Source organism: Platalea leucorodia (genome assembly GCF_965183815.1).
Source record: "Platalea leucorodia genome assembly, chromosome: 5".
Classification (NCBI taxonomy): domain Eukaryota; kingdom Metazoa; phylum Chordata; class Aves; order Pelecaniformes; family Threskiornithidae; genus Platalea; species Platalea leucorodia.
The window spans coordinates 25,841,046-25,848,457 of NC_138827.1; positions in this window are offsets into that span (position 1 = coordinate 25,841,046).

The following is a 7,412-nucleotide window of genomic DNA, read 5'->3' on the forward strand; positions in this document are numbered from 1 at the left end:
AAAGACTGGGATAGAAATGTCACTGTGTATTTCCCAAATTAATGGCAAAGCTAATTTCAATAGATGGTATTGTAAATTATCAAAATAAAAAGACCTCTTACCGTGTTATTTTAATGTAATTAAAGTTCAGAATGACCCTGGGGCTTGTCTTTGCTAAACATGAAGAAATGTAGCACACGGGTAAACTCTGTAGTGAAATAAAATGAAAACTGCCTTTTTGTGACCTTCGAGAGTATGTTAATGTAATCCCTTACCTACTAATGCACTTCAGATGAGTTCAGAAAGTGCTTCTCCTTTCTTCGCCTACACAAGAAGAACTCAAATAAGGGTTTTAATATTTTTTTTATATACTATTAAACCTAAATTGCTTTTGCCTGGGAGAAAAGCAGGGGATTGGAACTGGCCTAAGGCGATCCCCATCGTTACCTCCCTATTACACTTTACAGCCTCTCTGCATGTTGCTGTTAAGACAGAACAACATAAAAAGGTTTTAGCAATGCTTATAAAAGTCTGGTGGGGATGGACCCCACTGTCCCCGTGGTGTGAGCCTCCCTGGCCATCTGCCAAATCTGTCTTTGGTCCAAACTTCTGCTGTCCTGTGATATAAATGGCTGCTTTGCACAGTCAAGTGCCTCCTCAGCATCTAAGCAAGACTGTCGAAGCATTATATCTTTTCTTTTCTGATAGCAGTGTCAGAAACACACCATATATATAATGAAAGTTATTTGTGGCATGTCTCCCAGGTAAAAGGCTGGGCTGGTTTGTGCAATCAGGCACAACAACAATTTTGCACTGATAGGTGAGGTCGTTTGGGGGGGAGGCATGCGAGAGAGATTTAAGCGGCAAGCAAGGCACACCACGTTAGAGGTGAAATTAAAGAACCTTTCTCAAAGGTGTTATGTTCCAAAAGTAATATATATAAAAGTTATGGTTCCATTTATAACATTATGAATTGAACTTGTCTAAAATGTGTGTTGGATCCTCGCCTCTAAACCTGAATTAACTCTCTGAACCTCTGGCTTGCAATGCTAGCCGTGCTGTCGATAGCGATGCAGTCACCTTCAGGATGATGAGCCATGAAGTGAAGTCTTGGGGCTCTTCAAGAGCATGGAAATTCGGGCTGTGAGCGGGCCGGGCTGAGCAGCAAGCTCACTGCAGCAAAGCCTGGGTGGGAGTTTGCATCGTCACTTTGGGACTATTCCCATCAGAAAGCTCTTTTCCTTGACACTGAAGAACCTTCACTGCCAGCCTCTAATTAGAAGACACGTAACTCCTCATTTACAACTCTTACGTATCTAAAATCAGGAGCGGATTAACTCAGTGTAAACAAACTTGGGCACCCAGTTTTCCTCTCTGGTAGCAATATAGGATTTTGTTCCACTTCAAGAAGTCTCCACTTCAAATGTCTTTGGCCCAACAAGGGGAATTAATTTCTGCCTGCAGGATGCATTGATCTTTTAAATAGCACCTGAACAGCACATTCGGTAATGTGGCTGTCTACACGAGCCTAGCTCCAGGGTGAAGTTATATTACAAGAGCTAACATAACATTGTTGTTGTCCAGCAATTTGCATTTGTACTTTCTTTATCTGTAGATTTTTATTTTTAGTATATTCATGTGTTTTTTCTTCAGGGGATACAGTTACTTAAAAGAATCATCCTTTTTTATGCCAATATCCTATTTATAATTTTTTGTAGTGCATTATTCATGCAATACTGTAAACCTGAATTTTGTTCCTGACTTGAAGACCGTGAACATCTAATGACAGAGTCCTGTTCTTTTTTATTCTGTTCGATACATCATACCCCCAAAGTTGTATCTGAGCTTCTTGCTGTTGATGTGACTGACACCTGCCATGTGCTATTTGTTCTCTCATGGTTCCCCAGGGAAAAGTGCAGAGCAGACAGCCTTTCATTCAGGGGTAGGGTGTTTTTTTAAAAAAAATATAGAGATTGTTGCAATGTACAGAGGTTATAGAGATGTTAGATATGGCAAGATGAAGAAACTGTGCCTAGCAATTGGAGCTCTGCCCTTGGAAAGTTCTCCGTTTCACACATGCTGTCACAGCACACATGGGCTTTCTCAGCTCATCCTCTCTGCAAGTGCTGGAGAGCTTTCTCTGTGCCGGAGCTTGGTAAAATAACTTCTGTTCTGCCAAGGAAGCAAAGCTGGTTATCAAGGTCTTCATCTCTGAACTTCAAAATCAAAATCCCAGCAGAGATACCTTCCCAAGAAGGGTTCAGATTTAGAAGGTGGCTTTATACTGTAAAGCAAACAGAAGACACAAGTAGAAGCATTAAAAAGGATAAGACAGACGTAATGAGTTTGCTATAGTTTACGCTGCTGAGCAGATGCTCTGTGCCAGATGATGTTTCTGCAGTCTTGAAGGCCTCAGGCCCAAGTGTGCTGCATTACTGCAAGGCAGGGAAAGGATGCTGCAGGCAGTACCTGACTCTGGTCATCATCCATGTCAGTGGGGTGACAGCAAACACTGCCTGCAAGTGCTGGCAGGAGTGGTCACTGTCACAGCAATGCTCCCACACCACCAGTAGCAGCTGTGACCTGATAACAGGGCTGACCAGTCACTGCAAACACCAACACACTTTTCCTCTGTGCACCAGTTGTGCATCTCGTTTCCTGAGGTTCAGCTGTTCTTCATCCCCAGCTTAAATTCTCTGGCCACTGAGTGCTCACGGTGAGATGGTGCATTGTAAGGACGAACAAAGCTCTGTGTCATTTATGTACATCAGGCACATGTCCTGGTTACTGAACCCAGCAGCTGCAGAGAGGTGTGGAAAAGGCCCACCTAAAGACCAGAGGATGACCACAGCTCTAGCACTGAACATGCCAGTCCTCATTTGATGTCAATGAATACAGAACCAGTCTGGTAACAGGCCTTCTACCACAGTAAACAGCCTGAAACACAAGAGCAATTATATGGGCTATATTGCTAAAAAAGAAGTATGCACTTCAGTGTTTGTGGGATCAGGGCTGTACTGCAGAGACAGACTTGTAGCTTGGACAGATAAAAAACCTGAAACACTGCAAGGCTTTTAAATTAATTTTCTTGACTGCTACAGTGCTTCGATTGGGCTGATCATAAAACTTCTGAAGGAGCCACATGGGTACCTATATTGGCTTCTCCTAAACAACGCTTCGTAAAAGAAGGTGCTAGCTTTTTGAATGCAGGGATCAATAATACTGCATTTTCTTAAATTCCTCGTTAATGCCAGTAATGCAAGACAGAGCAAGCGGCTCGGTGGTGGAACAAGTGATCCTATCTCCCCCTCTGCTGGAAAACCAGGATATGACCTCCTGGCAGAAAAAGGGTGAGATGTGCAGGGAACTGAACTGGGCTGGGTGGCTGCTCTGGCCCTCCTGGGGACAGAATAAGGTATAAAAACTGAGCTGAAATCCCCCCTAGCACAAGGTTGTGCCCTGCTAGCCAGTTTTGCCCATTTTTCTGGGTTCTGAGGTGTTTTTTCAGATATATGGACCCTACCGCACTGCACCCAGGAGCAGCCGTTTCCCTCGCTCTGTGCCCCATCTCCTTCCCCCAGTGCTGTCCCACATGTGGGGCCAGTAGCTGTGACAAGGGAAAATAACTTGTCAGACCATCCCCAATCTATAATATTATGACACTGGACTAACATTACCAGCAATTGTGTCACGGGCAATACCCAGATGTAATTGTCTTCCACAGAAGACTGGATTGCCCCAAAATTTCCCTGGTCTTCACCAGTCACACTGCTGCCCCTTCTAAATGTCTGAAAGATTAGGAATAAATCATATTCCCAAGATCTGCTGTTGTTTCTGGTAAGACCTCTGTGAAATCCAAAAAAACAACAAAAATATATGCTTATAGCATATGATAAATCCCACCAGTCATTAAGCAGCTGAAAAGAATAATGTGGGGAAAACAAGTCTGCTGAATGCTGTACTTGCAGCCCTTGGACTGATGTGTCTGTATAAGATACTAACTGCATCGCTGCAAAAAAACCATCCAAATCACAAAATTTTAAATCTTTAAGCAGGCTGAAATTGTTTGTTCTGGAGATATTGTGCACTCTTAGGAAGTGTTTGGTGCTGTTGCTCTCAGTAGTGGTATTTGGTTTTATTCGAGTTGAGGCTGTGCCTGGCAACTCCCATTCTGGGTCGGTGCCTCTGATATACACAAATCCAGACCAAACCCCAAGCTCCCGTGCCAAAGTGCAGCCTGTTTAATAGTGGCAGTGGACAAAGTGGTCATTGTGTTTTGCTGGGACGTCTCAGCTCATGGCAATTTGCAGCTTGCTGGGGACCGACGGGAGGCACCAGCACGGCAGGGAGAGGTGGGGCAGGAGGGGAAGGGCTATTGAAGGGATTACCCGCTTTCCCTCTAGCATTTCAGGGATGGTGTAAAGTCCTGTTTTGTCGTCTCCTGACGTACCTGTCTAGTTTCTCTAAGGAAATTGTGCCATGTGGCCCATTAAAAGGTGACTTATGTACAGCAGTGCCAGCTCTTTATCATCAGGCATTCCCCAGAAAGGTCTGGAGCCAGAGAAAAAAGTCAGCTTCCACTTCTGTAGTGTTTGATCTATACAACACCATGGCTACGCTGCGCTCCCCGTGCAGTTATTATAGCTTGGTGCGATTTATGGCAGCCCTGGGGCAGCTGTCAAAGGGAGATGAGGCAAGCGGGGTCCCACCAGGGCTAGTGCTCACAAAATGCATGTTTTAAAGAAACCTTTGGCATTTTCTTTTTATTTTTAGAGCCCATATAGAGGAATCTGCCCTGTCCTTTTCCACAGGACCACGGCTCTGAAGTCACAACCTCCCGGTTCTCCAACAGTGCTTTAATTCACAGCTCGCATTCATAACCCTGGGTGGGTCATAAATCCTCCCCAGCTACCTGTACACAAAGCCGGCATTCATTTTCATCATGCCGCGACTCCAGCCCCGGCTTGGGGGACTTCCCTGCCAACTCCCAGCTCGGCAGGACCCCACTTTCTTCTCTGAGACCACCACGCAGAAGCAGGGCTTTTCATGTGGCAAGGAACGAGACTCGCGCTTCGAGTCATGTCTCCAACAAATGAGTCTTTTTTTTTTTTTTTTTTTTTTCCCCAATTTATTTTCCTTTTTTTTTCAGCTCTCCTCAAGCTTGGCTCTGGAGAGCAGGGTCAGGTTAGGCTGCGAGAGCATCAGTCCTACTCCCTAGGGCATTAGGGATGCTTGGGGCAAGGCTTTCCTCAATGCCCATGTGCAGAGGGGGAATGTCCATCCATAAGTCATGTATTGCACCCATTACCTTCAAATCAGTGGAGGGAAATCTGGGACACCTTCAGACAATCATATGCACACAGGTTGCTGTCAGATCCTATACATCACAGACATGCTTTACCAGTCCCTTTTCCCCTAATCTCAGGGCCTGCTATTGCTGTAGGGTTTCTTCTCCAGGCAGCTCTCTGGAAATGATATATATGAGAGGTGCTGTGTCTTGGTACGTGGAATTAGGATCAGCTGGTGATCAGCTGGTGATCAGCTGGGATTGCTCAGGCTTCCGATGGCTCCCTACCCACCCAAGACCTGTTGACAGCCGCCTCTGAATAGCACCTGGGCTCCATACAGCAGCCGTCTCTGCTTGAAGGAAATCAAGCGCTCCCGCAGAGAAAGATGAAATAACATTTGATCAGTTATGGAGGGGAAAAGAAAGTCCTGGGGCTCTCAGTTCTCTTCTTGCCAAGTTAACCAGCCTTGTTTTTCCTGGGAGACGTGCTCTGTAGAAACATGGGCTCAACGTTTGGACAGATCTTTTCAGGCTGTTCTCCAGGGCAGAAATATCCAATGATAGGAAAAGTCTTGTTTGCCCTAATTTAACTGGTCTGTCCTTAGGACTCTGAGAAACAGCTCACCATGAAAAGGAGCTGCTTCACTGGGGAAAATGTGTGGGCTTCAGCAAGGACAACTGTTTTTGCTGGGGTCTGCTATCCAGAGATGAAGAATGGTTCCCTGGTTCCCCCAGGGAAATGTCTGTTTTCATCACTCCGAGGGCTCTGGATTCGGCTTGGGGAAGAGCTGCATGCAGGCTGGGCTGATGCAGTAGGGTGGGTGTCACCCGTGGGGGGGGACCTACAAAGAGGCAGGGTAAGGATCATTGCCCCTGCATGGTGGGGCTCCTCTGCTCTCCTCAGCTTTGCTTGCCCCAGGTGTGAGGAGAGACCTGAGAACTGCCATATGGACATGGGTGCTGTAGGGGCACCCATGCCGAGGGGAGGTGCTGTTCTTTCCCTCAAAAACCAAACCAAACCTGATTCTTCCCTTTCTGAGCCCATTCAAAACCTGCCGTGGTGTTGACGTTTGCCGTTCGGGGAACCCGTGAGTCGGGTCAAGGAAGCGTGGCCGGGCAGGGCTGCGCTCCCGCAGGCTCAGCCCTGCCCGGGTGAGGCTCTCCCCGCCCCGGGGGCAGACCCATGCCTTGGCCCAGGTGTGTTTTCGGGCTTGCCCCGCCTCGCCCGGTGCTGCGGTGGCGGCAGGGACAGGCGACGGAGCGGGGAGCAGCCGGGGCAGGCGCCGGCCGGAGGCAGGGGCAGGGAAAGATGCTGCCAGGCTGAACCGCCGGAGCCGGCACGGAGCAGCGAAGGGATGGACGTGGTAACTGCTGGGGCGCTGCTCCTTTCCACCCTCACTGCAGCAATGCGCTGCTCTGCCTCCTCTGTCCCCCCTCCCCGGCCCGGGTGAAACATTTGCTGCTTGATTTTCTGCTGCTGATTCGTAGCTTTGGGGCTGTTATCTCCACGAAGCGCTGGGAGCAGTTTAACCTCGGGGTTAGGTGCACGCTCTCGATGCCGAATTTGCTCTGCGCAGGAACCACAAAGGAACAGCTTTTCTGGCCCAGAGCAGGGGTTGAGGGGCTCCTGGTGCCTGGTTTCTTCACCCCTTGCTCTGAGATGAGCTGCCGTTGCTGCCTCCTAATTTAACAAAAAGTAGAGGTGGATTTTATTTATTATTTATTTTCCAGGAGAAGCCGGTGGGTTAATGAGTAGACAGTATCTGCGGCATGCTCTCGTCAGCGTGCCCGGGGTGCCTGGGCTCGGCTCCAGCCACCCCGCTGTGGGGCAGAGGGCAGCGCTGATTAAACATTTACCCGTGGGAGCTCCCTTGGAAATCAAGATAAAGAATGGATGAAACCAGAAAAATTTCAGGAGGGGAACATGCAGTGCTTCCTCTCAGCTGTCCTGTGTGTCACATCCTGAATGGGGTTTTCTCTCCCAGTGTCGATTAGTTTTAGAAAAGCAACTGAAAAAAAACTAATGAGAATTCAGATTCCTTTTGGTTAGTCCTTGGTATCAGCACATACCTCCAGCTGCTGCTCTTTCTAAAAGGTGTTATTATCATAGGCTTAAGCTGAGCTTCATTCTGCTTCCTAGAATGAT